This window comes from Sarcophilus harrisii, chromosome 6 (assembly GCF_902635505.1).
Source record: "Sarcophilus harrisii chromosome 6, mSarHar1.11, whole genome shotgun sequence".
NCBI lineage: Eukaryota > Metazoa > Chordata > Mammalia > Dasyuromorphia > Dasyuridae > Sarcophilus > Sarcophilus harrisii.
Window position 1 is genome coordinate 13,402,932 of NC_045431.1, and position 21,299 is coordinate 13,424,230.

The 21,299-nt window shown below is 35.9% G+C and overlaps 1 long non-coding RNA gene across 3 annotated transcripts in view; it reads left to right on the top strand.

Moving 5' to 3' along the window:
• LOC116419857 overlaps nucleotides 1-12,325 on the top strand; it is a 61,012-nt gene extending 48,687 nt beyond the window's left edge. For all 3 annotated transcript variants that reach the window (XR_004230180.1, XR_004230182.1, XR_004230181.1), the window contains 3 exons: nucleotides 382-1,425; nucleotides 3,536-3,686; nucleotides 12,132-12,325. This is a non-coding gene — a long non-coding RNA (uncharacterized LOC116419857). The remainder of the gene's footprint in view (nucleotides 1-381; nucleotides 1,426-3,535; nucleotides 3,687-12,131) is intronic.
• The last annotated feature ends 8,974 nt before the right edge of the window (nucleotides 12,326-21,299 follow it).

A 21,299-nucleotide genomic window follows, 5' to 3' on the forward strand; every position in this document is an offset into this window, starting at 1 on the left:
CTTGATCTTAATTTGGAGGCTTTTTGTTAGATGGACATATCAATTTTTTGGCAAAAGACTAGTTGAAGGCCCTGATCTGAGATTTAAACCTTTATACTCTAAGAGACTAAACTGATGGATGATCTTGAGGAGGTGAGCTCAAAAGAGCATCATCTCCTGCACAGACTACTTACCAGTACTGAGAATTTTGGAGACTTGGGAAGCCTCCCAGTGAACCATCAGCCTCAATGTGCCCAATACAAATGCAACCTCTTCCAGAAAGCATTCCCTGATTCCCATATCAGTAGTTTTTTGTGAACTATTTACAGCGTATTTTCTTTTTTAATTTTCTAATGACTTATCATATACTGATGTACATTCTTTGCATTATCCCTATTCTAGATTGAAGACATCACAAGGGCAGGAAACTGATATTATGTAAACTCTGAAGCTCCCTCCTTGACCAATATAATGCTTTACACAGAGTAGACATTTAATAAATCCTACATGAGTAAATACATGAATGAATGATGTCCAGAAAAATTAAGAGAGTGTTTCAAGGTCACATAATTAGTGCATTGTGGACCCAGGGCTCCAACTCATCTATGACTCTGCCCTTTCAGAATGATTAAGAACCTCTGAAAGAGGAGGTCTTGGAAAGCCAGTGTCCCAGAGAGCAACATATCAAATGAGATGCTAAAGCCCAGCATTGATCACGCTCAGGAAGCCTGACTGAAGATGTTTATCCTAATCCTCCAATCCAGACACTTCCTGAGATATGGTCAGGAGGACTAATTACTCCAATACATAAAAACTGAAATGCTCTCAACCCAAACAGCTCCAGATATCTGCATTAGCAGCAGCAGCAGTAAACTATGAGGCTGCATCCTTGGTGAAAGACTAAAGCAATATCTGACCAATGACAGCGACATCCATAAAAGCCAAATTGGATTCCTCCCTTGAAAATGAACTACAGACTTCATCTGTCCCCGCTTGCTGCATATTAACAAACATGTACAAAGAAATCCAAGTGAGGAAAGCACATGCCTTGTTTTATTACACTTGGAAATCGCCTAGAACTCCATCTGGCACCAGGAATGAATCTAGCCCTGCTACAATAGGGAATGAACCTGGAGGAGAACGGATGACGTAATTACATTTCTGGACCAATCCATCAACTGAAGGATGGAAATAAGTAACACTCAAACGGATGCCTTCAAGCGGGAAAGGGAGTGAGACAAGGATGCAAATCTCCAGAGTTTAATAGATACCTTGATGGGTTACTTACTCTGTTGGAGCAGTGCCCAAGCCCAGGGCTCCCATTAAACCACTCCAAAAGAAAATGCCTAATACATAACCTGCTTCATAGAGCTGATCCAAAGACCAAGTGCTCTTCTCTCCCTTTCTTTTTTATGGTTCTTAGATCATTCTGGCAGGGTTTGCAAGGTAGGTGTGAGGGGCAGATGAAGGTGTATGTCAGCAGTGTGCCCCAATAACTAAACAATATGAAAGCACTGACCATTGGGCTACATAAACTCAATGCGTTTGGAGCAGCTAATAGATAGGAGCCCTGGAAGTTAATCCCGAATCTGTCAGTTGTTAGCTGGTGTACTTTGAACAATTCTTTACCTCTCTGGACTAACCGCAGTTTCCTACTTTTTAATGTGAAGAATTTCAGCTAAGTTACCTTCTTCTTCTTTCTTTTTCTTCTTCTTCTTTTTCTTCTTCTTCTTCATTTTCTTCTTCTTTTTCTTTTTCTTCTTTTTCTTCTTCTTCTTTTTTTCTTCTTCCTCATCTCTTGAGAATTTTTAATGCTGGAATCATTCTCTAATAACTGAGCAGACAGGAAATAACAAATTGATTAATGTGATTCAGCTAATAATTTAATTAATTAAATAAATGATTATTAATTAATAATAAATAATTCAGTTAATAACTAGCCACTGGGCTAGGCAATTGTAAGAAACAAGGAAGTATGAATCATGGTCCCTTCCCTCCTTGAGAATATATTCTTCTTAGAGAAAAAAAAATTACATTAAAATAAAAATGAGGGGCCGCTAGGTGGTGCAGTGGATAGAGCACCAGCCCTGAAGTCATGAGCACCTGAGTTCAAATGTGACCTCACTTAACCCTTCCTAGCTGTGTGACCCTAGGGAAGTCACTTAACCCCAATTGCCCCATCAAAATAAATAAACAAACAAACAAATAAATAAAAAAAGAAAAATACAAAAAAATTTACCAAATGATATATATGTCATGCTCTATAATTTTATCTATGTGACAATTTTTTCCACCTGTACAGCTCTTGAATATAGTGGAGAAAATAATAACCAACATTATGTGCTTTAAGGTACAGGAAGCCTTTTGTATATATTAGCTCCTTTGAGCTTTAGGAGGCTTGTGAGTTAGAACTAAGGGATCTATCAAGCCCATGTTGCAGTTGAGGAAATAGAAGTTTAAGCAAGTTGAATCAGAGGGACTACCTGAGGCAAAATTTGAACCCAGCTCTTCTTTCTGATATCTGATCTTGCACTCTAACCTCATTGAAGTAGGGCCTTTCTGAATGATAAATGGGAACACATGATTTCATAGGTTAGGGGAAATATTCAAGTAAGGAAGTACCTATTCTACAATTTACAATCTTTAAAAATTGTTTAGAGCATTGAAGGTTAAATGATTTGGCCCCATAGCAATATTTATCAAAGGTGTGACTAGGTCTTCTTGTTTCACTTTGTGATAGATAAAAGCAATTACTTCAAAAAGGAAAGATTTAAACATGGAAAAGCAGAGTCCAGGAGCTTTAAGAAAGAGGTGAAACTTGAAAGTGAACCCAGAAGGCTGAATAGAAGAGTGATCAAGATCTTTTAGATGAAGGAACATTGTAAAGAACGAATGACTTAAAATGACAATATTTCATAGAGCAAATTATGTGGGTTTTCTTGCTTCTTACAATAGCCGTACCCCTAAAACATTGTCCAGTACATTTAGTGTTTATATAATGAGTCACATTTGATCATTGACATCATAGGTAGAATTTTTTTTTTAAGTCCATTTTCATCTCCGATCAATCTCCATTTGACTGTCTCCTCCCTTTTAGATTTTTGCTTTGCTACGATCCAGACTCTGTTAAGTATTAAGCTAATGCAAATCCTAGAACAACTCCACATTTCAAGGAAATTATTATTTGAACTCACTACCCATTATATTTCTTATATTCTACATTTAGATTTTCAGATTTTGAAGCAAATTTTTACTATAGAAAGACATCCATAATTGTTAACTAGCAGATTTTTTTGATGACTTCCAGAAAACTCTCACATACTCAATAACCTTCTATCTGAGCCATCACTAAGGCCAGGTGACCACAGTTTTGTCTCAGGATGTCAGAATTTAGAGGATGTTAATACCATTTATATTCCTTCTGCACATAGGAGTAACAGAGATTAGCACCCAGTTCGCAAGAGCAATTAGTTTAAATAGAAAACTCTGCCATGTGTTAGAAGTAGCACAAAAATTAATTTTTTTAGAATTGATGGAATTTTCTTTTTGTGAACAGAATATTTATCGAGCTAAACACTTCCTCCCCTGACCTTGCTGGACAACAGACCATCTACCATAATTATAACACTTATATAATGTCACAATTAAAGAATTCTGCTCTTGTCGCTCCTCTGCTAAATCCAGATTTTCATTGCTGCCCTTTGGTTGTAAGTATCTATTGTAAGTAAGTAAGTTTTAAGTAAGCTCTTTCTAAAAACCCAAGGAAGTATATTTTTCACATTTCTTTTTATTTGGTGTGGTAAAAAAAGAAAGCTCTGTCTCAGTCCCAGTGATTATTAAGTCATTTCTCCCCAGGTTTCCAGGGACCCTCTGCTAACTAATTTCCATTTTCAGTCTGGTGATGACTATGTTCATTCAACTAGAGTGATGGAGTTTCTTTTCATTGGGTTTTAAATAGGATATTTGATACAAGGTTGTTGGGTATCACCGTTGAGTTTTGAGTACACCATTTGTGTTTTTTAAAAGTTTTAGCTGGCGTATTCATGACTGACTACTTTTGGATGGTGAGTTCTATCTTCGAACTGTTGGAAGATAGAGATATTTTCCAAGCATCTTGTGGAAAATTTTTTTCTGTTGTTGGTTCATTCTTTAGCTGCCTCTACTCAGAATCATTCAAGTAAATATTTGAGTGAACAAAATGTTTTCTGATCTCCAAATGAGACAGAACTGAGAGCTAGGAAGCATGAAACAGATATAGCACTGGACATGGAGTCAGCAAAACGTAGATTGACTTTTACTCATCAAATAATTGTGGGAGGTGAGTTCTTAGATCCCTAAGCCTTAGAGCCTTAGAGCCCTTTTTATACCAGAATCATGCTCTTATAAGGTTGAGATGAGTCCTGTCTTTACTTCTCACTCACCACTTTGACCATAGCAAGATACTTGTTCTCAGTTAATGTTTTTAAGCCTCAGTTCCTTCCTCTTTAAAATGGAAATGACATAAGCAATTCTGTTTCCAATGAGGTTATAATGAATGTCACCGAAGATGACACTCATATCAATATCTTACATCAAATATCTTACAAACTATAAAGTCTTATACCAATGCCAAATGTTATTGGGTTTTTTGTGGGGGTCAAAAGCAATTATATATATTATACAAATTTTATAATATATAATTTATACATCTATACATATGTATATGTTATATATGCACACAGATAACATATGTGAATATAGATGTGTGTATATGTATATGAATATAGTATGTACATGTACATGTATGTACATGTGAGTGTGTATGTGTATGTGTGTGTAAATATATATGTATATTTGTGTATTTCCACAGGAGCATCACTACCCAACCATAAATGTTCATTGGGTATTTACTGTGTGCAAGAGGCAGTATGGCAAAGTGGATAGAGAATTACTCTCAAAGTTAGGAAGACCTGACCCTCTTTCCTACTTTTGACAGATACTGGCTGTATGACCTAGTCACTTAAAGGTTCTATTCTCCAGGAAATTCTCAGAAACTATTAAGTTGTTGACCTTCACTGTTAGAAGGAAATTCTTCATTCAGGAGTTCCCTATGCCAATGAAATCACAGGTTTATTCCCTATCCTACGGCGAGAAGCACTGAGGGCACTTGTTGGCTGCCTACCCAAGTGATTTTTAAGAATTGAACCTCATTTCATTTTTAGTACCAGTTTGCAGAGCCATTCCTTTTATCCCCTACCTTATTCTTTCTTGGCTCACTCCCAAATAGCACCAATAAAGGGGGAAAAAAGTACATGGCCTGGGATGATACTCCTAGAGTTGACTTTGGTTATGGACATGGTTAAGCTTGACTCTGGTAAAACTTAAAATCCCATGTGGAGAGGTTCCCTTTGAAAGTTAATTAAAAAAATTAAGGACAAACACAATTAAGTAAGAGACACAATAGTGTATCTCTAGAACTTATTTCTTCAAGATCCACATTTCCAAAAGGGATTGGACAAATTTATGAATGGCATAGCCAAAAATGGCTCCCAAGAAGAGATCTAGATCTAAAAAGAATTAGGATAGCTATACTTTCTCAGGCCCCTGGGAAAGAAGGAAGGGGAAAAAAAAAGGAAGGCAGGAAGCATTTATTAACCACTTACTATGTATTAGGCTCTGTGTCAAGCACTTGGTAAATTTTATTACATTTGTTCCTCAAAACAATCCTAGGAGGTAAGGGTTATTATTCTCCTCATTTTTCAGTTGAGAGAAAATTGAAGCAGAAAGAGGATCAAGTGACTTGCCCAGCATTCCAGTTAAGGCACTGTTTGAGACTGAATGTGACTTCAGGTCCAGTACTCTATCCATTGAACCACCTACCTGCCTCCTGATATAGAGCAGCTGGTCAGCTAATACACATTTATTAATGACCATCTGTGAGCCAAGCACCATGATAAGCACTGGGGATACAGAAGGCAAAAACCAATACCTTACCTCCCTGATATAAAAACAATCAGGTATAAACAAAGTCGATACAGGATAGATACATTGAGGTTAATCAATAGAATGAAGTCTATAGCATTAGGGGAGGGGGGGAATGAGGAAAGGTTTCTTATGGAAGATTGAAGAGGAGACTCAATCTTCCTGTATTATTTTTATCAGAGGCCAAAACAGAGGCAGTATCAGAACTGTGCTTCATGTATAATAATCAATCAATCAATAAACATTTATTAACCATTATGCTAAGATCTTAATATTGGTTTGTTAATTTACTTGTTAAATTCCGAACAGATGAACATCCATGAAAGTTATCACTGAATCATACATGAACAGCAAGAGCAAAGATGAAACCAGCTATAAAAACTCGCCCCCCGAATAGGAAGTATTGATGGATTGACTTTGGCAACTTAGATCTACCTTGTCATGCCAATGTCATTATTGAAAATGAAGGTGAATTGAATTGACAGACCCTGAGCACTATAGCACAACTGGCAGAAGTGAATTTCTTGCCCTATGGAAAATAATATGATGAATACTGTTGGGACTTTAATTCATACAATTTTTTTTAAAGGCTAAGAAATCAATAAAAAGGCTAAAGAACAAGCATTCCAGAAATTGTCTGATATTATTGGGAAAAGAACAATCCTAACCCAAAATGAGAGCACTCGGAGGAGGTTGTTCCAAAATACAGTCATTTTCAATAACATTTCAGTGATGATATCTCTGCAACATACTTTTCATATCCAAAAAACAAAAAAAAAACTGCTCATCTTTATCTTCTAACAATTTCATCTTTGGTATTTAGCATCTAGACTCAAAAAGGCCTTGAATTATTTCATCTTATTTCAATCAGTCAACAATATTTACTGAGCACTCACTTTGCTTATGGGATTGTCCTATTTTTCTATAGGAGGTAAGTATAGTCATATGAAACCATCTTGAATTTTGAGTCAGGGAACAAAGGATGGAGCATAACTTCTGTTTGCTACCCAGGTGACTCTGGGTAAGTCAACTGAAGTTATTGTCCTTTGTAACCAAAGGACTGTGGGACTTGTTTTTTACCTGAAACCTTCCATATATTTTGTCTTCTCCCTTAATAATCCATTTTTCCTTGAAAGTAGAGACTGCCTTGCTCTTCTACTTGCATCTCCACTGCTTAGCATAGTGTTATGTATATAGTAAGTTCTTAATAAATGCTTCACTCAGCATGCATTCATTCATTTATGCATTCATGCTCTAGTCGATAAAGTGAGAAATTAGATCTTTCCAATGCTAAAGCTGTGATCTTTTTATTGCATGATATGAACTTTGTCTTTAAGTAACTTATGATCTAACAGTTAAAACATAATAAATGATACCTTAAAAACTAGGATCCCAAGTAATTAAAACATTTAAAAATTATATTGCAACAAAGTATACATATAAGCTATATGGGCTTCTAAAATATGGTATTATTCAGGACTGACAGGGAATTATTAGTTTCCCCTCCCCAAGCTTTGGCATAGATAGCCTCATTCACAGACCCCATGAAATATTGAAACGATTCAATGAAACAGTTCAATAAACCTTTTGACAACTTAATTGAATTCTTTGGTGATTGTATATATTTTGTTTTATGTATTTAAAAGACATAATTCTGAAAAGGGGTCTTAAGATTTTTACCAGACTGCCAAATAAGTATGACAAAAATAGTTTAAGAACTATTGACCTAATTAATAATGGCCTTTCTCTTCATAAATTACTTTATATTTTACTGATATCTGAATCTATGTGCCTGCCCAGTAGAATTATAAGCTCCTTGAGGGCACTGTTCTCTTTATGTCACTAGAAAGTGATGGGTAAATCAATACTGTAATATATCTGTGACTTCACCAAGGTGGATGTCCTTTCCAATAGTACGGATCACCTTTTTATTATGTTCTACTCTTATACATATCCTCTCCAAAAAAATCCTCCATGGGAGACTCACCTAATGTCCTTCCTCAAGATCACCAGGGAAACAGAACAATCTATCAAGGTTTTCCTCCCCTCCCTCTGGATGACTGATCTTCCTTCTCCAATCACCCAAATATATATACGAAGAATTTATACTCATAATATGCTTTGCATTGTTTCTCCCTTGTGATTTCTCATTAGCAACACATTATAAAGTACTTCTATTTATCACATCTCCCTTCCTTGGTGACCAATGTTTTAATTCTTCAATGATTGACATTTTCTGACTTTTAGCTATGTAGTACCACTGCAATGACATCATGTTGTTGCTGATGTTGTTTTATGATGGGATTGGACCTTTTGTTTTATCAAAAATCTTGGGGTCATTAGAAGCACTGGAAATTTTCCTAAAGGCTTTTTCATCCCTTTTCCTCTGACTATTAGGTGATTGAAACTCATTGTCTAGTATAGTCCAAGATGGATGTATTCATAGATGGGCTGTATTGCTTGTTTATTTAACAAGATATCATAGTCTCAACTAGTGGTTTCCAATAATTTTTCATTATGTACCCATAACTACCTTATTTTTCCTGGTATTACTTTACTGGGGGGAAGGGAAATGGGAAAATATATAAATTTTCTCAGTGACTCTAATGTAACTGCTGTTACAATTATAATGAAATAGGTTCAATTTGTAAAAATCACTTGGGCAATCAGTCAACAAGTGCCCTCAGTGTTTCTCGCCGTAGAATAGGGAATAAACCTGTGATTTCATTGGCATAGGGAACTCCTGAATGAAAAATTTCTTTCTAACAGTGTAAGTCAACTACTTAATAGTTTCTGAGAATTGCCTGGAGAATAGAACCTTTAAGTGACTAGGTCATACAGCCAGCATCTGTCAAAAGTAGGAAAGAAGGTCAGATCTTCCTAACTTTGAGAGTAATTCTCTATCCACTTTGCCATACTGCCTCTTGTACACAGTAGATACTCAGTAAACATTTATGGTTGGGTAGTGAGGTCCCTGTGGGAATACACAAATATACACATATATTTACACACACACACATACACACTCACATGTACATATACATATACATATCTATATTCACATATGTTATATATATGTATATGTATAAATTATGTATTATAAAATTTGTATAATTATATAAATATATAGAATACTATAACTTATTTAGTTAAGTAAGTTAGTATTATATTATGACTTCCCAAAAGGGTCAATAGGCTGCTTAAAAGAGGAAGGCTAAGAATTTATACCTCTATAGGATAAAATAGCATTGAGAAAAAATGGAATTTCATGGGTAAAAGGCAGGTACATTTATATTGGAAGCAAGTCTTAAGTGGAAAAGAGAGTGTGATGTAATGCTTTCTCTTACCCTCTAACTGATGGATCTCATGCTTCTTGGGTTTAAGTGATGTCCCTTGGAAGCAATACCCTTACCACCACTGTAGGACCAGTATTGTAAACAACAGGCATTCTTTATCTATTTGTTTTTTTTTTTTCCTATGTGGACAGCTCAGCCAAAATCTCAGTAACAATGAGTCTCATTGTTGCTACAATGTTCAAAAGCTGGATACAATCAGCACAATGTTATCTAAAAATGAGAACATCCAAAGGATGCCATCATCTCTCTGGTGGTACACAGCCCTTTCAGTCATGTCTGCCTATTTCTAAGTCTGTTTATGGTTTTCTTGGCAAAGACTCTGGAGTGGCTTGCTCTTTCCTTCTCCAGATTATTTTACAGATGAGAAAACTGAGCAAATAAGATCGTGACTTCCTTAGCATCATCACATAGCTAGTAAGTGTTGGAGGCCACAATTAAACTCAGGAAATGAGTCTTCCTGACTTCAGATTCAGCATTCTATCTCTTGTACCACCCAGCTGCCAGTATCATCATCTGGAGAGAGTCCCATTTCCATTTAGCATCTGTGCTGGACATCTTTTATGATGGAGGGTCATACATTTGGTGAACATATGTTATCATGTTTTGTGATTTGCTTGATATTAATAATGAGATAATTATTAAAGTTTCCTTTTATTATACCTGTCAAGAAATCTCATTTGGTTTTAATATTTATACACAAGACTTTAAGGCTGGTTTTTACTCTACTAATGAAATATATTGTTTTGCTTTTATAGTCAACAAAAAAAAATGCATTGGGATTTTGTCTTTTCTGCATTATTCAGCCAATGGTATGACTATAACAATGTTATCTGCTGGAAAATATCATCCGTGAGAGACATTTCCTTTCCTATTCCCCTCTCCAACTCTCATCATGGATGTCCCCTAGATATTCATAGATTATTTTTCTTAAAGATTTTGTAGCTCTGGGGAAATAGATTATGAATCAGTAGTTATTAATATTTTCTCAGTTGCTTTTTTAAAAGTAATACTATAGTATGATATATTTTTTCAAGTTTTAGATATACTCTTCCCTTTCAGATATCAAGAGAACCAACCTTCATAGTCTGTTAAAAAATGTCACCTCCAGAATAGACCTCTTCGTTGAATACTTGATCTAATGTAGCTATCTTTCCATTTTGAACTAGGTCGGTATTTTCTTTTTTTTTCCCCCTTTTTTTATATTATTTTTTAAAATTTTTATTTTAATAGCCTTTTATTTATAGGTTATATGTATGGGTAACTTTACAGCATTGACAATTGCCAAACCTCTTGTTCCACTTTTTCCACTCCTTCCCCCCCTCCCCAGATGACGGGATGACCAGTAGATGTTAAATATATTAAAATATAAATGAGATACACAATAAGTATACATGTAGGTCAGTATTTTCCAAGAGATGTTTTGTGGAACCCTGGTGTTCTCTGCCCTGTGGAAAGTGGTCCTGAGTAGCTCTGGGAGAAGAAAAAGATTGTTTCCTACCTGGGGACTTAATTTCATAAGCATCCATCCTCTGACTCTGCTACCTGCTCCTTTCAGAGGCCCATGGCCTTAACCAAGGAATTTCATATTGATGGGAGTTCTAGCAATAATTTTCATGCCTCTACACGTTCTGTGGCCAAATTAATTTGGGAATTATTTGCCTTCAAGTCTTCTGAGGCCCCAGTGTTACTCATGGAAACCTTGGCAAAAAAAAAAAAAAAAAAAAAAAAAAAAAAAAAAAAAAAGAGTCTTGGGAAGTCTTTGAAGAATAGAGAGATGGAACTTGAATTATGATATGAAGTCTATGAGCTTGCAGGAAGAGAAATTAAACAATGGGCTGCTCTTCTAGTATGGCTAGGATCAGATATACCTTTGGATACAATCTTGCCCTCATCCTCTTTGCCAGCAATTCTTTTTTCCATTATCATTGAACTGGGAATTTTTCTGCCTCTAAATTCCAGATTCCAAATTCCAGATCCTCAACTCTTGCATCTTCCTAATTTGTCCCAAGATGTCAACGTCTCCTTCTGAATGTAAATCTATTTTCTTTTCATGTGCCATTCCTCAAAAAGCTTCATCTTCCTTAGCTAGATAATTGTGCTTCATGAGCTACAGGCTCATTTTTAGTCTGGGCAGAGTGCGGGAATTGGATGCTATATCACATGCTGAACTGAGTCAAGATGGGGACTTGATTCAGAATGGTTAATGTGATATTTTGATTTTTCTTCAAATAAGGGGTCAAGGACCTTTAAGAGAACTAGATCATACATACATACATATGTATATATAAACACACACACATACACACAAATTTTAAGACTTGCATGCTATACAATCCAACTGTGAGACTATTCCCATCACATACACAAGCCACCAGATAGTGAGCTGCAGAATTTCAAGCAATTTTATGAACATCTTCCCCCCTGGAAAGGCACAGATCTCTCCATAAAGGTAATTCTGGATGAAAACGGATGCAAATATGCAGCAAGTCCTTACATTTTGCTGTTCTTGTTAGAGTCGGTGCCATACATGTGTATTTTTTCTGGTTGTACAATGATAATCAAGGCCGGGAGAGAGATCTGAAAGTTGCAGATTTCACATTATGCAAAACCTTTCCCAAGTGCTAATTGGCCTGTTTTAGCTTTAAAGATGAGTGGGCACAGAGAAACTCACTCTTTATTATCACAGTTGTCTGTTCTACTAATGCATTATGCACTACGACCTCGGAGCTCTTTAATGATATATTTTGTGGCATTTTGCGTTCCTCCCACACGAATGGCAGACTGGGGATGATATGCTTCTGTTGAGTGAAATGTTCTATGTTTTGCACTTCACAGAGATTCGGGGACTCGAAAATGGAAAAGTGGGACTTTCAGGTCTCCAGGACAAAGGGAAGAAGACACACTCCAGGAAATTACTTATACATTCGTGGATAGTACACAATCCTTGTTTCACTTCCAAGTGTGACACAAGCTAAGCACTTCTCTCCTGCAGCCGGGTAAACGCCTTTGGCAAGTAAAGTCTACTCTCCAGCACAAATTACATTGGCTTGAGTTTTATTGTGTCAAAGGAAGCCTTCACCATGCTTAATGGGAGGCAATGGATTAGTAGTTTTGTTTAAACTGAAGACAGCCAGTTCTGTTTCTGAAAAAGGGAGATCGCTTGCAGGGTGTAGTGAAGGTCATTCTCTTACATGGTAAAATCAATTCTTTTTTTATTTCTTCAAATACCAGAGTATTCAGTTCTCTGTTTACATATATTTGAGGCAATTTTGCTTTCATTTGCTTTCAGTTTCAAACACTTGGGTAAGAAATGTATCTAACAATCATTTCACTTTTTTTTTTTTTCAGGAAAGGTTTTTCCTTCCTGGGGACACTATGTCTTATCCCATAGTAACACTGGCATGATATACGTGTTGACTCATGAAAATGTGACATCACACTTAGGAAGGGCAAATAATGCCCATTATTGCCCAGAAGATAACGAAACCTTAAAGGTTCTTGATCTAGAATGGAGTGAAATATTATTTTTTAAAAATCTATTTTGATCAGTGCATTTCAGTATAATTAGTTTCCTTGGTAATCCTTTGTATTTTATTTTATGCCTTTATGATTCTGAGAATGGGCCCAAAGCTTTTCTAATGATGAGTTCCATGACATGCAAAAAAGTTTAACCCCCGGCTAGCATAAAGAAGATGTTGGACAATCGTGATTCTATCAGACCTCTGGGTTTTGTGAGCAACCTGACTTTTTCTTGCAGAAACAACCCCTTAACTCTAGCTTAAAACTTTGGCATTGCTCCCAGGGTGCTTCATTCTTCTCGGCCTCAAGGATTTTTAGATGTCTGAGAAACTCTGTTTCTTAGAATAATGTGGTATCTGCTTTCATTCTCTTGGAATGGAATTAGGATCCAATCCCATATGTCCTAGAAAGAGCATCCCTTTAGGCAACGACCGGATCACCCATTTTATCTAAAGAATGCTGCTACAGAACCGAGGCATTGTTAGCACAGCAAGAAAGGCAATGAAATTGAATTGGAGGATTGCTATAAGAAATAACTGAGAGACAAATCAAGGGAATTCTTTTCATTTGTGTCAGAGTCTCCCTATACAATATATTTCCTGGAAGATACTTACGTTATGTTGCCCCAAGCCTGCAGTATAGGTTATACTAAAATAAGGGACAGTAAAGACTAGGTCATTAAGTCAGCTAGACCTGTATCCTTCATAGCATAGGCAGAAGAGGGAGAATTATGTTTTTAGGTACTGGTTACCTGCAAAGATTTTGAGAAAATAATGTTGGTAACAAGGGAAGGAGCAGTGAAAAGTGGGAAGGAGCCCCAAAAGGGGAGGTGGAAAGCACCACAAATTCTGTCAACTTCACAATTTTTCCCATGACTTTCTGACTTTCCCGATCATATGACAACTAAAGCAAATAGGTGGGATAATGAATAATGTTGGAGCTTGGAGGCAGGAAGACTTGAGTTTGATTCCTATCTCAAACACTAACTATCCATCAGTGTGTTGTTACTTAAACTCTATCAACCTCAGTTTCCTTACGAGGATCAAATGAGATGACATTTGTGAAGCTTTGAGTAAACCTCAAAGTATTATAATTAAAGCACTATAATAATAATAATAATACTTATTATCAATCTTAATAATTATCTGTACAGGAGGCTAAGAAGGCTTGCTAGAATTCAGTTATTAAATAGTAATAACTAGTAGGGAAGTCCATGCTTTGCATCTGAACTCAATGAAACTCCTTGCCATGAGATCAGTAGTTATCCAATATTATAGCAATCAATTAATCAATAAACATTTATTAAATGCCAACTATGTGCCAGGCACTACAAAACATACTGAGGACACAAAGTCCATGTGGAATCCTTACCATAGTTTCAAGCTATTTTATTATTGAGCCAAATAATACATAATTATTAAAAGTCATCTCAAATGAAATTATAATATATCTCTTAATCACTAGATGTCATGAAACACTCACTACATGCCAGATACTGTGCTAAGTGCTAGAAAGATAAAGCCAAGAGTGGAATACTACTTGCTTTCAAGAACCTTGCATTCTATTGATGTAGATAACATATAAATAGAAAAAATATGCATGTAAAATAAATGCAAGATAGTTGGAAAGGAAATGTAGAAGTTGAGGTGATCAAGAGAATCCTTTTGTAGAAGGCCCAGAGACAGGAGATATGTCATGTATGAAAAACAGAGAGAGGCTAACTTAATTTGACAATAATTTGATAATTTGACAAATTAACAATAATTTGACAAAGAAAAGGAAGGATGGTAGTATATAATCAGTGTGGAAAACTGGAGGGGCCAAATTGTGAAAGACATTACAAGTCAAAGAAAGTTTATTTTATTTTTGAGACAATAAGAAGCCACTGGTAATTATTGACTAGAGGAAGGTAAAGTCAGATCTGAATCTAAAGAAAATCAAATTTCAAACTTATTTCATGATATTTTACTTTCACATATTAGCTAAAATAGTCATTATAACGTAGAGCTAAATTAGTATACTCATCATTCTTATTCAGTCTGTCCATCTATGAGCCTTTTGTTATATCATCCGTTATGCTTAAAAAAAGGCAATTTCCCACCTCTACATATTGAAAGGTGTCCCTTCCTTAAAAGATCAGCTCAGGTCCTAGATCCTCTTGGAATCTTGTTTCACCATTGCCTTCTCCCCTACTCACTTAAGATATTTTCTCACTAGTATCTCATTGTGCTTTGTTTTGAACTCTCAGAAACAGAATTTGAAGGTTGAAAAACACCTAAAAAACCATGTATTCCAATCCATACCTCAACCCGGAACCCTTCTATAACATTACCAAAATAAAGACTCTTAGTGAGTGGGAAGCCAACTACTACTTACTGAAGAATCCCATTCAACTTTTGGATGACTCTGAATGTTTTACCTAACTTCAAGCCAAAACTTGCCTTTTTTCAATTTCTACACATTATTGCTAATTCTGGCTTCTGAAGCCAATCAGAACAACTCTAGTACATATATCATATGATAGTCCTTCAAGTATTTGAAAACTTTTATTTTATTTCTCTGCTGTCTTTTCTTTTTAGGCTTAAATAATCCCATTATTAATCCTAATGTGATAATCCCAATTTTCTTCTTCTAGATGTTTTACGACTAGCCAATGTTCTTCTCAAAATGTACAACTTGACATTAATCATAGTACCCTATGGAGTCTGACCAAGACGGAATACAAGAAGACCATCACTTCTTTAAGTGTGGGCATTCTTCTGTTACTAACCTAAAATTGGTTTTTTTGGGGGAACGGGGGCTATCATATAACTATTGACAAATTTTGAGTTTGTATTCAAGATCTGTTTGTTTTTTCAGATTTATTACTACCTAACTACAACTCTTGTTTACAGTTTTTAAAGTATTTAAACATTCATCTTTATTAAATCCCATTCAATTCCAGTCAGACCAATACTCTTGCCTATCAAAACTCTTCTTTCCAATGAGGCATCCATCCCTCCTAGCTCTAGGAAATCTATTATTTGATAAGAATAGTGCATATCATTCATTGAGAAAAACAACAAAAAATAGGGCCAAGTAGAGATCTTTGGGATATTACTCTAAAAACCTCCTTTCAAGTTGATATAAAATGTAGTTATACTTAAGGTATGATAATTTTTCCAATTTGAAATTTGCATGTCTTGTCATCTAGCTGGTTTCTCCATTGTCATCAAAATTAGTTTAAAAAACTTGGTCAAATACTCCTAATATGTTTGTCTGATGTGACCTGTCCTTGATGATCACTTTTTCTTTGCCAGATATTCACAAACCATTATAATAGAGTCTTATTAATAGAGTCTATGACTTTTGGTAGACAAAAATGGAAAAAAAAAAGCTCATTAGATTCCATATAGAATGCAAATAATATTCCCTATATTTTTAAATTAAAATCTTACTTTGTCTTCTGTATTTTTTTGATAATTCCCATCTTTCAAGAATCACTTATAGTTGCTTAGTGATATCATTTGCCAGTTCTTTTTTTCCCAGTGCATTTATGTATAAGATCTGAGACCACGTGTTGATGTATTGCTAGGTTTTTTGTTTGTTTGTTTATTTAATTTATCTTTATTTTTTTTTTTTTTTTACCTCCTGGGAATCTCTGAGTATTTCTCCTTTGTATTCACTCTCCTCCCGTACCATGCTGTGGAATCTACGATGTCTAACTTGGACAAATTTCTTGATTGGAATCACTGTGCTACTGGCAGATTTTCCCTCCAGCTCTTGCTAGATTCACTCAACCCCTCGACAAAATCCTATCATTATTATATTTTAAGCTGTGGTCCAGAATCTAAAACCCATATGCAGACACTATCATTTTGTCCAGCTGTTCAGTTCTCTAATGTGCCTTTCTCTTTTGTAACTCATGTCTTTAATTTGTACTAGTGATGAAAACACCACCTGTGTCCCTAAGGTCTTCAATTTCTGGCCCAAGATTTCATAATCCTTAGCAATACTATCTAGAATCCTGCTGGCAGTATCATTTCTACTTATCTGAATCTCCAGAAGTGGCTAAGAGTCATCAGTTTTGACAAGATTTGGCACATCCTTTATCATATCTTGTATACATGCCCCAGAAATAAAGCAAACATTGAAATAGAAAGAGAGAGAGAGAGAGAGAGAGAGAGAGAGAAGGAGAGAGAGAGGGAGGGAGAAGGGGGGAGAGGGAGAGGGAAAAGAAAAGGGAGAGGGGGAGGGAGAGGGATGTTAATAGATAGATAGATAGATAAATTGATAGACAGAATGAAATGTACCTGACACCTCTTAAACAATGGGGGTACAAATACAATAAAATAAAATAGTCCCTGCTCTCAAGAAGTTATAGTCTAATAGAGTAAGACAAAAGATGGAGGAAGGATACACAAAGGAAGCATATCTATGGGCACAACATAGCTGGTGAGGAGGTACAGTGATGAAGAAAGTGAATGAGCTACAAATGAATTCAATTTGGCTAAAAGTTCCTCATGAAATAATGAACCTGTCTACAGGCTAATTAATCTGGTTGTATCATTGATATGCTTAAGCAGAAAGATATCAACCACCATCACTTATCTCTTTTCTTCTGATCTTTCTGGATAATCTTTTATAAGACAAGTTCTATGAAGTCACCAAAATTGTTTTGGTGTTCCCCCTCCGTATTGCATTTTATTTATTTTATATATATATATATTTTTTTTTTCTGATAAAAGGATTGAGTTTGTTTCATTTTTGTCATCCCTCAGAACTTATCACAGTGCTTAGAACATAATAACTGTTTGATAGCTGGGTTTTTGATTGATTCAGTTCAGTTCAATTCAACTCAAGAAACTCACATTCTACTAAAGATATGTAACATACATATAAGAAAGTAAATACATAGTATGAACAAAGGAGGAGAAATAGAAAGAGAACAAGAAGAACAAGAACATAAGCAAGAAGAAGGAAAAGGAGAAGGAAGACAACAAAGCCAAAAACAAAAGAAAACAAAACAAGAACAAGAAAGAGCAAGAAAAAGAACAAGAAGATGAAAAAGGAAAAGGAGGAGGAAAACAAGAAAACAACTAGAAAAACAAGAACAAGAAGAAAAAGGAGGAGGAGGAGGAGGAGAACAGAAAAAGCAAGGACAAGAAGAACAAAAAGGAGGAAAAGAATAAGAACAAGAAAAACAAGAACAAGAACAAGCACAAAAAGAAGAAAGATGGAGTGGGGGAAGAAGCATTTAGGCAAAACTAATATGTCAACTGATATGGCAGTATAAGAAGAAACCAGAGTTTTAGAAAGGGTGTCAGAAGTCTCCTTTTATGGAGGCCCTAGGTAGTTATAGAAGTTTCCTAAGGTCACTCAGATAAGCATTATTTTAGAGAGGATTTGAACCCAGCTTCTAGAGCCAGTGCTTTTCCTACTCTCCCACTTTGCATTGTAGGGCAGCATTATTTTAAATCAGAAAATTATAGACTTTAAAGCGAGAGGGGTCCTCCAAAGATATTTCAATATCCAGTATTTGTGAGGCATTTCTGTTTATCAGCCCTATTTCCCCATTAGATTTTAAAGTTTCACAGGTGAAAGCGACATTTTCTACTTAGATGTTGCAGACTCACAGCACCTAGCAAAATGCCAGGCACCCTATGGGCACTCGGTAAATACTAGTTGATGCTGATGGAAAAGCCTGTCTAGAATATGAATTGGAAAAGAAAAGAAACACTCAGGGTAGTTCCATGTCATTTCCCCCTTTTTAATGCTGGGAGAAAATATAGAATCTTTTATCATCACAATTTGTCCTAAATATGTACTTGCAAAGGTAATCATATTAGATCATTTGCTGAAAAATAACTGTAAAAAGGCATTTGTATAGCTTGAAATATATTCTCTTAAAGTTAAGGAACTTCATGGAAAGAACACTGACAGGAAAACTAAAGAGATCCTTTGGTGGAGTCTTTTCTGGTTAAAGCACAGCCCTTCATAGACCGAGATATATAAAATGTATTTAAACATGCATCTAGTAGAAATTAAGTCAGGCTGTGCCCTGGTTACTCATTTGTTCCCATTCCCTAATGGTGTGTCATATCTCAATTTCTTGCTAGAGAAAATTGTGCTGATTTCCCCACATCTTTTGGCAAGAATGGCATTTAATGTTTATGAACAAAGCAGAGCCTTTGGAAGGTAAAATGAAGCATGTTTTCCAAAGAGCCAGGCAAGAGACTTCTGGGAGGCCTCCATTTTTGTGTTCATATTGGGCCTGAGTATAAGTATGTGGAAAGTTGTTTATCATTTTATAATTTATCTAGTGGGTGATGGCTTCCATAAGACAAGGCACTTAAAAGGAGGAAATCAGCTTCTCCCTCATCATAAAACATGTTAATTGGAAAGCAGAGGGCAGATTTTTTTTTTTGGCCAAAAAACAGGGAATCTTCTAAAATATTAATGATTCCCTCATGCCAAACCTTGTAAAGATGCTGTGGCTATGGATTAGGCTAGGAGTTGGGTGGTTTAATGTTTTATGTCATATTAACAAATCTTTGATCTTGGTTTTAGTCTACCTTGAAGAAATAACATTTATCCTAGAGTGGTCTAGGTGAAGTGTGGGGAAGGACATTGAGGGATGGTAAGAAAGTACACATGCATCCAACCATGGCCCAGATGAGTGACATCTATTTCACTGATCATGTGAATGGTCAAATTAGAATAAACTTCCAAAACAGTCAAATAGTGCACGCTCAACAAATGATTTAACATTTTCTAAAGTCAAAGGGTTTAGCAGTCAATTTCTTCAAACCTCTATTTCTTCATCTATAAAATTCTAGAACCCGTCTTCCTTAACTATTCACCCTACAGGATTTTTATGAGGTTCAAATGGAATAATGCACTTTAGGTGCTTTAGAAATTTTAAAACACTTCATAAATGTCCATATAGTTATTCCAACCAATTGGGGAAATAAAGTGACCTCGTAGCTTCTAGACCATACAATGAATGGGTTGACATCTTTTACACAGAAAAGCAGCAGTTCCAGTGCAGACAGAAGCAATCTGCTAAGTGCTCGGGCCACCCCTCTTGCCTAACCTAGGGTATGCACCAGATGGCACTGTCCCTTTGAGGACAGAAAATTCTCCCCCTTTTAATGGTTCAGGGAGCTAATGGAAAGTCACTAATTCATTGCCTTGAGTTATGCTTGCCTGTGAAGGGTAATAGTTCAACAGCATTAACCTGAGGGCTTGAGTGCCGATCAACATTCACTATGAGCCAAGCCAAGCACAAATCCAATCACCCAATGCAAGTGTGTACTTGTGTACACACACACACACACACACACACACACACATTATCATATCTCTCTACAGCTACCCCACTAACCACCATAATATATACATATACATAAGGAATTTAATGACTTCAATTGGAAAATTACATTGACAGAGCCAAAATAAATATAGATCTCAATGGGGTCTTTTCTGATATTTGAGTTTCCATTGAGTTTCAGCCATGTGCATGGTCTGTTACTGAACATTAATCATAAGGGAAATACAGGCAAAATTACTAATGCATCCATACTCCAAATACTCCAGAGAGTTGTGGCTTTTGTCACTCTGGGTCCTCAGTCCTAACTAGATCTAAATGCTTTATCTTTATTATATTATATAATTTTATATATATATTAGTCTCCATGATTGAAAATTCTGTTCCCCTGGAGTGAAACTAGACAGGAACTTCTCTGAAGAGAGAATGGCTGGACCCTGGACAATATCCAGTCTGTCTTTTCCTAGCTTTGAGGGAGAATCTGATAGAGCTTGCTTTCTTTGGGGCTAGCCTTCAGGAATCTCCCCATTCCTCCATTCCTAATGAGGTCATGGAGTGGAACTAAAGAAGAGGCAACTACTTCACAAAAGTGGATCTCATCCTTGTACAGGTGCCATGTTAGTTTCTCTGTAGTTCCAGTTTCATGATTACTTTAGGATATATGTGAACTGAGGCAAGTGAGTTTGTGTGTCTGAGTATGGGTTGTATCTATAAATATGCTGCTGTTATTCAGTCATTTTTTAGTTGTGTGACTCCCTATGACCCCATGGGGGATTTTCTTGGAAAAGATACAGTGGTATAACATTTTCTTCTCTTGCTCATTTTACAGATGAGGAAACTGAGTCAAACATGCCCAGGATCACCCAACTAAATATCTGAGATGAGATTTAAACCCAAAAGAAGTCTTCCTGACTCTACTCCTGTGCCATCTAACTACCCTTTAGAAATATGTGTAGTCATATATAGTCAAATCAGAGTTCTAGGTATTAATCATACCTAAAATATATAGATAGGTAGATATAGATATATACATAACCATATCTTTGTGCTTTTATGTCTGCATATAGATGTATGTATAAATGTATATTGTGTGTATGTGCACATATCTAAACATATCTATCTGTGTATATAGAAGTATATATAATATATCTGAATACACACACATACACACACCT